General features: G+C 48.1%; 1 protein-coding gene across 1 annotated transcript in view; it reads left to right on the top strand.

Moving 5' to 3' along the window:
* Nucleotides 1-16,782, top strand: part of C1QH1orf146 (chromosome 1q C1orf146 homolog) — a 238,416-nt gene that overhangs the window by 130,772 nt on the left and 90,862 nt on the right. The window lies entirely within an intron of this gene.

Consider the following 16,782-nt stretch of genomic DNA (forward strand, 5'->3'; position numbering starts at 1 on the left):
TTCCCCTTGCTGTAAGACCCTTCCTCCTGCAGCTGGCGCATGAAGTGCCCCTTGCTGGTCACCTTGGAATTAAGAGGACCAAGCAAAGGTTATCCATGCACTTCTACTGGCCCAAGATGGGGGTGCAAGTAGAAAGTCACTGCAGGAGTTGTGCCTCCTGTCAGTTATCTGGTAAGAATGGCTCAACAATCCAAGCTCCATTGGTACCGCTCCCAGTTGTGGGGGTACTATTTGAGAGGGTAGGGATCGACATTGTTGGTCCCCTTGACCCCCAAACATCCTCAGGCAATAGGTTTATCCTGGTGCTGGTCGACCATGCCACCAGGTATCCTGAGGCCATCCCATTGAAAACTGTGACTGCCAAGTCAGTTGCAAAAGCTTTACTTGGCATCTTTACTAGGGTTGGCTTCCATAAAGAAGTTGTGTCTGACAGAGGCAGCAACTTTATGTCAAAGTATATGCATGCTATGTGGAAGGAATGTGGGGTCACCTATAAGTTTTCTTCCGTATACCACACCCAGACCAATGGTCTGGTGGAAAGGTTAAACAGGACCTTAAAAAGTATGATTGGGGCTCTGGAAGAACCTCAAAGAAGAAAATGGGATCTTCTTTTACCATGCTTACTGTTTGCCTACAGAGAGGTACCAGAAGAGGGTGTTGGCTTCAGCCCCTTTGAACTTCTGTTTGGTCACCCTGTAAGGGGACCCTTAGCCATAGTCAAGGAGGGATGAGAGATGCCCACTCCCCCCATTACTACCAACGTAGTAAACTATGTGCTAGGGCTCAGAAAAAGGATGGTACTCCTGATGGGTTTGGCTAGTGACAAGTTGAAGGCAAGACAAGCTTTGGTGAAACATTGGTATGACCAGAAAGCTTCCCTCATCAACTTCACACCTGGTCAGAAAGTCCTGATCATGAATCCCATAAGGCCTAGAGCTTTACAGGACAAATGGTCAGGCCCTTACACAGTGGTGGAGTCACTGGGTGAGGTCAACTATTTAGTGGACCTTGGAAGGCCTGGAGAGGCTCCAAAAGTGTTCCATGTAAATAGGCTGAAGGCTTTCATCCCAAGAGTTGAAATCGCGGCACTTTTAATGGCTTCAGATGTTGAGGAAGAGGGGTCTGAACCTCTTCCTGACTTATTCCAAAGCAGTCCTTCAGATAGCTCCATTGAGGGTGTCCGAGTGGCCCCTCACCTGACTTCTGATCAACAGGCTGATGTGAAAAGTTTGCTTAGGCAATTTCCCCCCTCTGTTTTCACAGTCTCCTTGTTTGACACCTTGGTGCAAACATAACATAGACACAGGAGACAGTGTACCTACCAAAAGTAGGGGATACAGAATGTCAGACAAAGTAAAGTCTTACATTAAGACAGAGGTCCACAAAATGTTGGATCTTGGGGTGATTGATCCCTCTAGTAGTCCTTGGTCCAGCACTGTGGTTTTGGTTCCAAAAGCAGGTACTTCTGAATTGAGGTTCTGTGTGAATTACAGGGCTCTGAATGCTGTCACCAAGACAGATGCACACCCTTTGCCTAGAACAGATGAGCTGGTGGATACCTTGGGTGCCTCCAAGTACCTCAGCACGTTGAACCTCACTGCAGGCTATTGGCAAATAGCCCTTGCAGAACATGCCAAGGAGAAGACAGCTTTCTCACCTCCAGAGGGCCTTTACCAGTTCAGGGTAATGCCTTTTGGGTTGAAGAATGCACCTGCCACTTTCCAAAGGCTTGTGAATCATGTGTTAAATGGGTTGGATGAATTCTGTCTTGCATATCTGGATGATATAGCAGTTTTCAGTGCCAACTGGGAAGACCATGTGCAACACATTGGGACTGTGTTACAGGCTCTTCAGAAGGCCCACTTGACCATAAAGGCCAGTAAATGCCAGATTGGACAAGGCTCAGTGGTTTACCTTGGACATGAAGTTGGTGGAGGGAGGATACAGCCTCTACCCAGTAAAGTACAAGCAGTACAAGACTGGCCTACCCCCACTACACAGACCCAAGTGAGAGCCTTCTTAGGACTCACTGGGTGCTACCGAAATTTCATGGCGGACTATGGTACCATAGCTGCCCCTCTGACTGCTCTCACTACTCCGAAGAAACCCAAGTAGGTAAATTGGTCTGAAGAGTGTGAGAAGGCCTTCAATGGCTTAAAAGACTCCTTGTGCCAGGCCCCTGTTATCAGGGCCCCTGATTACCAGATACCTTTTATTGTACAGACAGATGCCTCTGACACTGGGATAGGAGCTGTACTATCACAAGTAGATGAGAAAGGTAAGGAACACCCTATTGGCTTCATTAGTCGCCAGCTTAAGGACAGAGAGCTCAGGTGGTCCACAGTAGAGAACATGTTTTCTCTGTTGTGTGGGCCCTTAGGAAGCTAAGGCCCTAACTCTATGGGACCCACTTCACTGTGCAAACTGACCATAAGCCCTTAAAGTGGCTAATGAACATGAAAGGAGAGAATCCAAAGTTGCTTAGGTGGTCCATAAGTCTGCAAGGCTTTGATTTCACTATCGAGCATAGGCCAGGTGTCCAACATAGCAATGCTGATGGGTTGTCCAGAATGTTTAACCGACCTGAACAAGAAACTTATCCAGGGGTGGATTAGTTCCCCCTGTCCTTAGTCTGGGGAGGGCGAGTGTTAAGAAAGATTTCATATTTGAATGTAATTTTCCCTCCATGTGTCAACCCCCAAACTTTCTGCTGCTGTTTTTCACCCTGAACTAAACTTTGCCAGAGAAGTACAGCGCTCTGGGCTTTCGCTCACTTTTTATAGGGAAACTGACATGCCCTTAAGACAGTCAGTTCTGGGAGTCTTTGTTTCCCTTAGTCCTTTCCTCATGTTGCAACTTGTGTGCAACATTTAACAAGTGTGCAATGTAACTTACCTTACAGTACACTTGGGTCTCTAGTCTTTCCAAAGGCCCTAGAAACCCTTGCTGGACTTTTTACGAACTGTGCAGATCTGTCACAGACAGGACTGGTGGCAGCCATTGTTTTCTTGTATTTTGAACCCTTTCTTGCCATGATAACCGCGCTTACCGCGTTTGGCACGAATAGGTGGCCTGGCTCCAATATGGCCATGCCACAAGGTTCTTTGTCCTGTCCTTTGGCCATCTTGCCCCTTCACCTTCCCCAGGTCGAGACGACCCAGGTCAGTCCTTATTTGGTCATGCACTTTCCCGCAAAACCCAATGCTTTTGCGGGCTTCTGCATGCCTTGTGTGTCTGCCTCCAGGATGTGGGCTGGGATGTCTGTTCCCAATACACATCCTGGGTGCCAGAGATTCTGGAGTGCCATGAATGCCTGGGACCACCGTGATCCATGATTGGTCCACGTATAAAGTGTGTGTTTGTGAGCAGATCTCCCATTGGGTCCTTTCTTTTTTTGGCGTGAAGGGAACTTTGGATAAGAGGAGGCTGAAAACACCACTACTATGTTGATCTCCTGAGTTCCCACTGAACAAAGTCTCCCAGTACTGACTGTCCTAAGGGCATGTCAGTTTCCCCATAAAAAGTGAGCGAAAGCCCAGAGGAGTTCAGCTGAAGGCTGTGCTTCTATGGCAAAGTCAGTCAGTGGTGTCTAAACAGCAGCAAAACGTTTGGGGGTTGACACATGGAGGGAAAATTACATACAATTATGAAATCTTTCCTAACACACAGTCAAAGAGGCCTTTTATCACGGCATAGCTGCAACCCCGAAGACGTAGAGTGGCGGCAGATTCCGCAGTAGCAGATGGGCAAATGACCACACGAGCCACATACCGGCACTGACCCCGTCTTTGCCATGTACAAGGACGAACCATCTAATCTAATCTAACTCCATAGTTGAGGATGAGCCATAGAGATAAACAAAGTTGCAGAACACGTCGAATTCCGGTGTCCCTCGAAGGTGGGGCAGTGTTAGATCCCCGAGCCCACCAAGAGCTGCCGTCCCCTGCCACAAAGTGGTTCTAATCACCCCGGCACTGCTAACCAAGTGAGCCACAAGCAAGCAAATCAAGAACTGCTTACCACTCATCAAAAGTGTAATGATCAAACAAGCTACCCTCCACACCACCTTGCAAAAAAGAACATAGTGAAGTAATATCTACCAACGCCTGAAACTAGCATGGGCAGAGACAAATCTAAGAAAGCAGGCACCCAAAGCAAAATCGACCAATTCACCACGCCTACAACAAATACACAATCGCATCAGAGCCAACCGGATACGGTGGCAGAGATGGAGGATACGTTATCTCTTAAAGACGTCATGGCCGCAATAGCAGACTCACAAGCCTCCATGGAGCAGAAATTGGACGGCATCAGTATGGATGTCTCGCTCTTGCGTCATGACCTACAGAAGCTAACGTCCCCAACTGGGGAGGCTGAGCAGCATATCTCCGACGCAGAAGATGGGCTGAGAAACCTCGAGCAACAACTAACCAGGGTCCCAACACACATAAAAGCAATGGAGGAGAGAGTTGATGAAGGCGAGAGTAGGTCAAGGCGTAATAATGTCCTGATCCTGCGGCTCCCAGAAAAATCAGAGGGGCCAAGCATGGAATTGTTCCTGGAACAATGGCTCACAGATATGTTTGAACCAAAGGTGTTCTCTAAGTTCTTCTCGATAGAAAGAGCCCATCGTATGCCAACTGGACGCCCAGTACCCGGTGCCCCACCACGTACTGTGATAGCAAAATTCTTGAACTACAGAGACTTATCGGGCGAGTTGTAAGTGTTTTGTTTGAAGTCAGGAGCAGGTTATAGTTATCTCCCGACTGATGTTCGGGCGACAGATACTTCGAGTTGGGGCGGAGTATGGGGTGGGGGGAGGTGGGGAAAGGAATGTTTGTTCTGTTTTTTGTTTAGAGGTGTTACTTGTAGGTTGGACCAGGGTAGGGGAATTGTTTAGTCAGGCACGGATCCATGTATTATCTCACAGATATCCTTCCAATATTGCAACACATCGGATTACTGCTATCATACTGACACCCACGCAACATGGCAAGGCACACTCCCGCATTTACTCCTCATAGATCGATCTCGCCTGATGGTAAAGACCGTACTCTCAAACTCCTGACCTAGAATTTCAATGGGCTAGGCAATGGTCTTAAGAGGAGGTTAGTCACACAATTCCTGAACAAACATACTCCGGATATAGTATTTCTTACTGAAACCCATCTAGCGGGTACAACCTGTAATTTATTTAAACGCACCAACTACCGCACCACGATACATGCTGGTTTGGTGTACTCATACTAATGCATAAAAGACTTCCCTTCACCCTCTCTAGCGTGATACAGGATACAGGAGGCAGGTTTACATATGCCATGGGAACGTTATGGAACCAAACAATCACCTTATTGGTGGTGTATTAACCCCCCCGCATTGATAACAACATTGGTAAATGACTTTACACCAGTGATTGCCAACGATACATCAGACGTGTTAATCCTAAGGGGTGATTTTAATGAAAGGATGAACCTGGAGCCGGATTGCACACATTTAAGAGGGAGAAACCCTAGAATTCATACCAAACTTGCCACCTTCACCGATGCAATGGGACTGAGGGACTTATGGCGAGACCTGCATCCTGATGTAAGAGAATGCTCATATCGCTCTGGGAAGACAGAATCTCCCTATATGCATATGATCTGTTGATATACCTTAAGAACCCGATCATCTCTTTTCCTATAGTAACTGACCTCCTACAACGGTATGGATCCTTCAGCGGTCTAAAGGTAGACTCGGCCAAATCTATACTGTTCCCAGTTAGAGGGGAGGGGAATGCAGTCCATATCGAGTTTAGAGTACCCATTTTCGATATCTAGGCATTTTGACCACTACAAATCTGAATGAATATATAGATAGGAACCTGCAACCAGTCGTGGAAAGATTTAAAGAGGATGCCCGTCACTGGATCTCCTTGCCAGTGACCCTCTTGTGGAGAGCGGCGTTGTTCAAAATTATGGCACTGCATCGTTTTTTATATGTCAGAACGCCCCACTACATATCCCAGCAGATGTATTCCGCAGAATCGACTGTATACTTCGGAAGCTTCTCTGGGCGGGTGGACACCTAAGAATAGCACTTTGCACACTGCAGAGGTCTATATGGGAGGGAGGTATTGGGCTGCCATGCCTACAAACCTATTACTGGGCAAGCCAGATGGCAGTAGTGAATGATATGCTACACTGGGACATATTGCTTCCAAATGTAAAGGCCGAGATAGACATGAGACAAAAACCACCCCCCATTGGAAGGGCTGTACCAGAATACAAGTACAGCAACTCCTCGACAGATGGTAGCCCAATCAACACTAATCTGGGCAGAAGTCCACAGGTTTATTGGTTGGATAAGAAAGTTACTCCAGTGCAACCACTATGGGAGAACTGGAACCTAACTGAGGTAGGCAAGCTACCTTGATGGCAGAGCTGGGTGTGAAAGAAAATAACGAAAGTGAGTGATGTGGTTGAGGAGGGCAAATTACTGCCGATTGAGAACTTAGTAGAGAAGTTCATCCTTCCTGAAACTGAGATGTACCACCACACACAGCTAAGATATGCACTACAAAAACATCTTCCAGCTCTATCTAACATGCCAGATTGTACCGCCATGGAGAGAAACATAGACTTAGAACGTATCAACAATAGGGTTACCTCTACCATGTACAGTGCTGTGACCTCCTTTGCTGCACCTGAACTGGTGGGATTGAAGGCTAAATGGGAGAGAGACGTGGGTTATATCCTGATGGAGGACTGGGTCACGACCCTGATGTACCCCCGTGAAACGGCCATCTCATCTAGGCTACGGCTTATTCAGTTCACGATACTACACAGAGTGTATAATCCGAGAGTTGCTCTCTATCGCTGGGGCAAGAGTGCAGATCCAAATTGTTTACGATGCCGCCACAAAGAGGGGACCTTTTTCCACATATTATGGGAATTCCCATATGTTCAACAGTACTGGCAACAGTGCTGTGATGTTTTTACGAGAGTCCTAGTATGGGCAGTTTCTAGAAAACCCAGATTTTTGCCACTAGGGATGGAGGGTGAAGGGGAAATGACACAGTATGAGAAAGCACTCTTTTCAACAACAACAGCCCTGATCAAGAGGAATATAGAGAAACCATGGGGATCTGATGTACTTCCGCAAGTTGAAACATGGATTGCAGATGTAACTATATGTATAGCAATGGAACAGTGGGTATATAGGGCCATAGGTTGTCCGGAGAAGGTCGGGAAAATCTGGCAAAAATCTGCCTACTTTGTCAAACCTGATCAATGCATAAACCAAAGTAATGTGATGTTGCTGCTGCAAACAATATATCAAGTGTACTGTGTAAGGTGCGTGGATCCAATGACCTTTTGTATGTTTGTTATAGTCTGACTCCATAGGAGTCTATTGTTGTAATGTATATCATAAAAACCAATAAAATGTGTTACAATAAAATAAAATCTACTATGGGCTTTCCTATTTCATCATTCATCCTGTATCCTATTCGATTGATCTGAGAGCTTTGCTCATAGAAAGTTCCACCAAGGACTGAATGTAAAAGGTTGCCAGTTTGTCGGAAAAGTAGAAAAATGTGAGCAGGTGATTTAATTGTGATAATCTACTTACTTTCCCTTATTTCTTGCTTTTGAGCACTTCCTTTGTTGTGAATACGAAGTGGTTTCCAGTCAGCTTGTTTATGAATTCTTTTTCATGTGTACATCTATTGATGAAGTGAATATGCAATTTACTTGTGACACTGGTCTTTTCTCAAAGATTGCAAGGCTATCAAGTTGGTGTATATGTTGGTGTATATTTTTAAAATATGTATTAAAAGGTTTTGTGGAGGCCACCAAGGGACGCACAGGTGAAGGTAGCCTGCGTGCCGTGCTCACGCTAGGCCGGGCCATTAAGGGATTTGAGCCCCGTCTTAGAGATCTCCCGAGGAGAATAGAGAGTGTGATCTGGGAGGGGATCGCCCGTAGCACCCACGGATGAAAAACCGAGAATCGGGACCCCCGCAAACCAGAGAACGGTACACCTACGGGCCGAGGGTGGGAGAGGAAGAACTCTCAAGGAAGTCCTGGCGCTGAAAGCAAGGGAGAGAAGCTGAGCGGGAGAGGTTGTGGCGTAAAGGGACCACAGCAAACTAGCTGAAAGACAGTCCCGTCAGACCCGGCCACCTCTGTGCCTCCCCCTCCACCCTGTAGAATACACGGAAGGGAAGATCGATCCGGAGGCTGAGCAGTAGAGTCCCGGACCGAGCGGCCCAGAGGGAGAAGCTGGGGAAGACCTCACCGGGTCAGTGTATGGTGTGAGGCAGCCAGCGCCCTGTGAAGATTTTCCCCCCAACGGAATAGAGCGGTCCCCCAGAAGCAGCGAAGGAGGTGAGGAGAAACCCTCGGGAAGGCAGCGGAGCCCCAAGTGAATACACGGAGGACCCGGACCGGGTGGGCTCCCGGTGACCGTACGGCACCGAAGAGCAGGCACCCAGCTGCTGAAATACGGCATCCGCAGTGTCGCAGAGGTGAGGGGAGCTGGGGGGATGTGTAAACCCTCGGGGGAGGCAAGCAGAGGGCCCGGAACACCCCCATAAGACCCAATCCGGAGGGGACTGTGACCACACGTAAGAAGGGAATGGAGAGGCGCTGTGGAGGGAGACGCTGATGAAGAGGCCTGCTACGTCCCCCCACCTTCACACTGAAGGGCACCCCCTGGCCAGGACAACCCACTCTGTAACAGGCGGAGGGGGCCCATCTCGCTGGGTACTCTTGAAGAGTGACACGCTAGTGTGGGGAACCCGCCATGAAAACGGCACACCGAAAAAGAAGATGGGCAAGGAAAGGGAGTGACGCAACCGGCACTATCCGCATTGAGGCAGTGTCTCTCACTGGCCATCCAGGCAGACAAGAAGAAAACAACGGAGGCTGCTGCCCGTGGTCCGTCCCGGGAACTCCCGAGACCAGTGGAACTGGCTGGGTGGAGAGCCTCCAGGAACTCTGATCCTCTTGGGTGGTGGCCTCCGGGCCCGGGGTGTGTGCCCACCCAGGAGAGGTCCAACGACACGGCCCTCCATCCAGGTCAAGCCCCGTAAGTGGGGCAGGCAGTAGGGGAGACACCCCAGTAAAGGGGAGGTGCGACACCCCTTGAAACACTTGTGTATAGGCGCGTTATAAATGCTATATCATATCATATCTCAACCCCAGCATAAGCACATCAGAGCCCCGAAGTGACCAAGAAGTCCCATTTGGGGTATGGGCCCCCAAAATCAACACCCTGTTGGGGCGAGTGCCCGCTTTGACCGGGAACTCCCCGAGCTAAGCCACAGGAGGCGGCCCTGACACCCGGGCACCTGGGACAGGAATCCTGGGTGCTGGGGGGCCCCTACATCTCACAACCCATCGACAGAGGCTTTGGACAAGGTTACAAGAAGATGTTACTGTGCCCAGTGGACTGGGCCGAAGCCCTTGAACCTGAGAACCCAGACAAAAACAAGGGGACCAAGGAAAACTGACCAGAACACCCCCCCTCCACTGCACGAAGACCCAAAACAGCACTAATCAACCCCGGCCAAAGGTGAGGGCCCCCAGATACTGACGCTGGGGTGTGTGCCGGCCTTGGCTGCAGCGGTCACATTAAAGGGCGGTGCCACAGCTGAAGAGACTACAATAAGGCGACCACGCCCAGGAGGCACCACACAAGTGCTTCGCTCCGAGCCGGCGGCCGCACACCTAACGAACCAGCAGCATCCACGACAGAACTGCATGAGTTGGAAAAAAAGCAGAGTTCCGATCGCAATAGGCAACAGTGGCCGAAGACAACCCAGACCCTGAAAACAAGATGGACCGGGCCGAGGACTCGTCAAAGGCCGCCACGGCCATGGAAGAGGGCTTTGCCTCCGTATTGCAAGAAATAAGGGACATGCGGTCGGATATAGCTCAAAAGCTAGGGAAAATGGACCAAAGAGTAGACAAAGTAGAAGATAGGTTACACCAACTGGAGACCAATCAGTGGTCGTCCACCATTTTGAAGGCACAAATAGATACGAGACTGGTGGCCCTGGAAAAGAAAGACGAGGAAAGAGCCCTGCAAATGGATGACTTTGAGAACATGGAAAGAAGATATAACCTCTGTTTTTTTGGCATCCCAGAGGTGGACGGGGAGACAGAGAGGGATATATGTTGTGTGATCAGAGACGTGAATCACCTCCTGTTTGGGAACAAGGCGACAACGGAACCCACGATAGACAGGGAGCACAGGGCGGGGGCAGGGCTGGGGGCCCCCACTCCATCTTAGTCCGCTTCCATTACTATGCTGAAAAAAACAAAATCCTGGAGGAAGCCAAGAAAGCTCATAACATCACATATAACAACGCAAGAATATTAATCGTTCAGGACTTGTCTGCTTTCACTCTGACCAGACGATAACTGTGCCGCCCCCCTGGCCCAATGCCTGCAGCAAAAGGGAATACGGTACCAGTGCGGCTACCCCTTCTCTCTCTCCTTTAAGTACATGGGCCAAAAATCATGTCTGTTTACCGGAGACGACACCAGAGAGGCGTTCCAAGAATACGTGGACACCACCGACGACCAGAGACAGCCCAATGGGGAAGCAGTGGGTGCAACAGGTGGAAAAGGAAACAGGAGGGACAGGAGAAGAATCCCAAGATCCAGAAAATTCAAGAAACTGAACATGAAACTGAACATGACGATGGCCAGGGAGGCTCCAATGGATGACGGAGATCCCCTCCTGGGCCAAGGAAATGGACCGGTGTCTTGAACTAAGAGATGGCGAGCTTCCCCAGCAAATACCAAGTATTGGGGGCGCTTTCACAACAGTGTAATGTTAGAAATATAACATCCATGGTAGGGGAGTGGGGGGGAATGCGGGGGCGCAATGAGTGAGATAAATCCAAAGAGTGGCCCTGCCGTAGCGGGCACAATGGTGGTCCAGTCAAGTACCAGGAATGGTCGAACTTTTTGGCTGGGCGCCGGGGAAGGGGGAGAGGCGACACAGGGGAAAGGTACAGAGGTGTTAGTTTGAGGGAAGGGTGCAGTTGGGGTTAAGCTCCACCAGGGGGGGATGTGGCTGGGAGGGAGAGGGGGGAAAAGCGAACAGAAGGGAACGGTGGTTTCAAGCTCACATCGAGCCCCACAAGCTGGGCAAAGGCAAGGTAAAATAGATCAGGGGGACATCCCAGAGATATTCTCTAGATACAAACCCATACTTAGAAATGGCTGATCGCCTACCGGTGATGGAGATAGGCTCCCTCAAAGTCAGGGGAATGAACTCGCCCACAAAAAGATCCCTACTTGGCAGGGAATTCAGACGGGCCAAACTAGACCTGCTCTTCCTCCAAGTAACACACTGGGCGAAGGGGAAAGAACTGGGCCTCCGAGGTAGAGGGATAGGGGAGGTAATTCACGCCTCATACAAAACAAAAAAAAGGGGGGTGGCGATTATAATGGCCAATGACTTGTACTTCAAAACAGAGGCCTCGATTAAAGACTCGGAGGCTCATTAAAGGAAGGCTCCAGGGAACCCAGTTGACCCTGGCAATGATCTATGGTCCGAACAAAGGTCAGGTGCCGTTTTGGGAGGAGATAAGGGACAAACTAAGACTCTTTGTTGAGGGCACCCTGATCGTGGGAGGGGACCTCAACATGTTAATAAACCCTGCGAGAGACAGAAAGAGAATGGCTTCCCACTCTCTTCCAGCGGCAGATGACCACATATCTCGGAGCTTCCGCAAAATCAACCGAACGCTAGGCCTGGAAGACACACTCCTGAGCTCGGTACAGGGTGACTCCCCATACACATATTACTCAAAAATCCATGAGACCTTCTCCAGTATTGATTATATACTGGTAGATAGTACCCAACTCACCCATGCGAAGGACCTTAGGGTGGACCCTGTCCTCTGGTCTGACCATGACTTAGTGAGAATTACCCTGATGGGAGGGTGGGGTCCGACAACGAAGAGGCAGATGGAAATCTAACAATGCCCTGTTAAAGGGCACGATTATCGCCAAAATGGTGCTGGATAATATAAAGGAATACTTTGAATTGAATGATAACGGGGAGGTCAGCCCACATATTGTATGGGACGCATTTAAGGCCACTATACGAGGGATCCTGATAAAAGCGGGGGCACAAAAGAAAAGGGAAAGGGACAACCTGGAAAAGGCCCTCCGGGACATAATTGCGGAACTACACCCGAGACAAGTACCAGACACGTCCATCACCCCAGACCAAGCGGCAGCTCTAGACCAGTATAAGATCCAACTGAAGGATCTCTTACTGTCCAAAACGGAAAGGAGCCTCCAATTCCTCAAACAAAAATATTATGAGATGGGGGACAGGGCAGATAGAATTTTGGCATGGAAACTGAGGGAAGCCCAGAAAAGTAAAATGGTAGAAGCCACGAAAACCAAAGAGGGTACGCTAACATATGACACTCCGAGCATAGGTGGGGCCTTTAAACAATATTATGAAAGGCTGTACAAATCTGAATTCAATGGTAATGTTGCCCTAATTGAAGATTTCCTTGAAAAGAGTCCTATACCTGGCTTAGCTAGAGATGTCGCGGATAACCTAGAGGCCCCTATAGTGGAGGAGCAAATTGTCCAGGTGATAAAGGCAATGAAGGGAGATATGACACCGGGGGAAGATGGGTTTTCAGTAAAATTTAATAAATTGTTCCACTCTACCCTCGCCCCGCACCTGGCCAAAGTCTTTAACGCAGTCCTAAAGGGGGAGAACCTGCCAGAGACAATGATGGGTGGCATTATAGTGGTGTTACCGAAGGAGGGAAAGGACCCTACCGAGTGCTCCTCATACCACCCAATATCTGTACTCGATTCTGGCTAAGGTACTCGGTAAAAGGATGGAGGGGATTATGCCCTCCCTGGTCCACGGGGATTAAGTGGGCTTCATTAGGGGACGCCAGGGGTCGGATAACACCAGAAGACCATAGACCAAATCCACTACTCACGGGCGTCGACTCTAAACGCCAGTCTGCTTTCTCTCGATTCGGAGAAAGCCATCGACATAGTGGAATGGAGGTATCTGATGGTCCTCCTTCAGAATATGGGATTCGGAGAGCATATGAGAAAATGGATAGCCCCCTGTACAGGGCCCCCACAGCGAAAGTAAAAGTAAAGCTCACAGCCTCTTTTAAGCTTACCTGGGGTACTAGACAGGGATGTCCTCTATCCCCCCTGATATATGCCCTCACGATGGAACTCCTAGCGATAGACCTCCGCCTGTCGCTCCTGCCCCTCCTCTCCCTAATCAATACTTTTGGGGTCTTTTCAGGGTTGAAGATCAACAAATCTAAATCCATGTTGCTACCCCTTCGAGCATACAACCTAATCTTGGACCCCCTGACCACCTTTCTTGGGGTCAGGATCGACAAAAATGCAATCCAATACCTGGGGGTGCGTGTCCCGAGAGATCACTCGGCGCTGGCACCAGCTAATTACAACCCTTTTTTGGCTATCATCAAGACAGATTTAAACCGATGGGGCAGCATGATCCTGTCATGGTACGGCCAAATGACGGCGATGAAGATGAATGTCCTACCAAGACTATTGTACTTGTTCACAGCCCTCCCCACGAAAGTATCTGAACACACCTTTAAAGATCTCCAGTCGGCGGTGCACAGATCCATATGGCAGTCAAGTCCCCAGGGAGTAGGGGGGCTTTGGCATCCCCGACTTCCGTCACTATCACAAAGCGGCTCAACTCCAGGTCCTCCTGGAACACATGAAAGAAGATAAGGGTATGTACTGGACCTACCTGGAAGATATGGACACGCACCCGCTCAAAGTGAGGGATCTTCTATGGGCCCCACGAAAGGACATCCCGGGTAGATTACTTGACCATCCCACATTAGGGGTACTGTGGTCCTTGTGGAGGAAGGGCACACAAACAGAGCATTTATCAACACGGCCCTCCCAATGGTGTCACCACATGGCCCCGTACTTAGATTGGGAGGTAGGGGATTCCGGAATGAACAGAACTGGTCACAGAAAGGCCTGGAAAGGGCGTGCCAATTATTCCAGGGAGGAGAATTCCTACCATACGAGGAGGCGGTTGAGGCCCTGGAGGCAGGCATGATCACGGTATTCGAGTACCTTAGGCTGAAGGGTCTCCTATGCGACCAGAAATGGGGAAAAAATCTCAAGAGACCTCTAACCCCCTTGGAGAAAGTCCTCAATACAGCCAGCTCGAGGAAGGGGATGGTATCTAAATTGTATAAAGTAATCAACACCAATAATCTAAAAGAGAGACAAGGGTTCTGACAGTACTGGGACTATCTGGCGGGGAGGAGCTCACTGAAGAGGTTTAGGGCTAGGTATTCAGAATAGCTTTCCACAGGAATCTTTTTACAGCTGACTTGGAACACGATTTTAAGGTACTCCAGGGATGGCACAGAGACCCTCTCAAAATATCCAGGATGTTCTCGGGGGCTTCCCATGATGCCAGAAAGGGTGCGGCCTTGTGGGCTTGATGGCCCACATGTGTTGGCTCTGTCCACGGATACAGGTATATTGGGAAATTCTGCGTGGGTGGATGGGCGAGGTTACGGAGGAAACACTCCCACAAGACCCGCTGACAATGTTGCTAGGCTTGCCACCGAGAAAATCAGAGGGATACAGATACCCCATAATGTGGGAGACGATGCTCTGGGCGGGGAGGGTAGCACTGGCACACACGTGGAAAAGCCGAATGATCCCTAATAAAAAAAGAATGGCTGATAAAAGTGAAAAACATGTTTCTAATGAACAAGCTTACGGCCTTGGTGAATGACTAATCGGGCACCTTCTGGGCAGCCTGGGACGGGGTTCGACAGAAATGGGGATGGGAAGTGCACCTTGGGAAAGAGCCCTGTCACATGCAATGTAGTAAGGTGGCGCAGAGACTAGCAAGGAGCTGAGGAGGGAAGGGAGAGGGCCCCCCACATGAAGGGGATAACAGGAAGTCGCCAGGGGGAGCCCATAATAATATGCACACTATAAAGAGACAAACTGGACACAGTAGAATGATTTACCATACCAATATCCCAGTACCAGGAATTTCTTCCCCCTGAAGAGAAAGTGGACTCTCAGTGAACTTTTCACCAATCTGATCCGTTTTCCTTTGCACAAGAAGCCACAGTTGAAGTTCTTTGGTTATGTGGAGGGAAGGGAGGGGGTTTTTAATGCTATGTTTTCTTTACGGAAGGACTAAGTGTTTAAGAGATGTGTACTAATGGTCCTTGTCCAAATGCTAACAAAACCCTAGAGTAAAAGGTTTTTGCAAATGTTCTTCAACCATCACAATAAAACAATACATCTGGAATGATGCACTTGTTCAACAAGGATCTCAACTTTTTAAAAGCCATTCCTTACTAAAAAATCTTACTGCTTTAGCTTTCAGAAATGTCAAATAACCATTTACAATTGTACTGCTAATTACATTATTTGATTAAGGGTGCATACATATTCTGTGCTTTGGTGCTAGATGCTTGTAAGTCAACTGATTTGTGACATAAACCAACCGCTGATTCAAATTATCAGTCCCTAACACATTGTTCAGAAATAATTCACTGATAAGTTAAAACCTGAATCCATGCTGCTAAGAAACTCCTCGACTTAATTCTCTGCACTAATTTGGTGTACAGCGAAATCAAATAAAATGTCTACTGCTTCTTTGTCTCCTTGTACTCATTTAAGTGTACAGGTAATCAAATAAAATGGCAAATTCTTCTTTGCCTCTTGGAAAAATGGAAACAATTGGTTTGTACAGTAAAGAATGGCTCTTATACCCATTTTATTTTGGCCGGCATCCAATCACCTGGCTGGCTGGGACTTAGCCCCTTGTTCTCATCAATGGCTGGCTGGAATTCAGCACTCTCCTTCAATTATCTGGGATAGTGTTTAGCGCCCGGCTCCCATCTTCTGCACAACTTGCCTGCCAGACCGCTACAGGATTGTGTTTTTTTTCCAGGCCTGCCCTCAACCAGATTTCCTGGCGGTTTAAAAACATTTCAAGTGGGACTTTATCCAGTCTACAAGGTGGTGCGTTTGTGTTATTGAAACATGTTAGCAAACCGGACATTACTTTATTATAGTGTGTGATTGGGCTGTTGCTTTCTGTCGCAGCCTGTGTTCATTAACTCATCCTAATTTGCATTCCGCAATGTAACATTTTCCTGTATCTAAGTGTACTTATCTACGTCCTGTCCAAAATGTTCACTCAATCTGACCTCGGTTTCATTACTTCTCAGCTGATTAAAAAGGACTTTCCTGACTTCAGTTATACATGCCATGCTTTTCAGTTTATAATGATTATGGTTAAATCGTAAATCCAATATATATATATATATATATATATGTATATATATATATATAAACAAAAAAAGACTGTATCCCAGTCTAAGATCTGGTATGAGTGATGGAGAGAGGACTGCATTTTTGTAGACAGATTCATTGTTAGAAAGTCCCTCTTTGCTGTTTAGGACATTGGATTGCTAGTGAGTTGTAAAGATACTCCCAATTGAATATACACCTAATATAAACAATGTGCTTGTAAGCGCTATAGTGAAGTTGTACATGTTTGCAGTGAATGCATAACGCTCCATGAATCTGCTTCAAAACGCTATTGTGTAGGGTATATTAACCCTACTGTTCAAAATGGGCTTTGCCAATCCATTGTGAAATGCATATGAGGTGACTCATTTGTTGTACTTTTAACCACTCTGGTACTATGCAGAATGTAGGGGTTTCAAGACCCATTTTAACAGCAAAAATAAAC

The sequence above is a fragment of the Ambystoma mexicanum genome, chromosome 1q (assembly GCF_040938575.1).
Source record: "Ambystoma mexicanum isolate Mex_15411 chromosome 1q, UKY_AmexF1_1, whole genome shotgun sequence".
Classification (NCBI taxonomy): Eukaryota; Metazoa; Chordata; class Amphibia; order Caudata; family Ambystomatidae; genus Ambystoma; species Ambystoma mexicanum.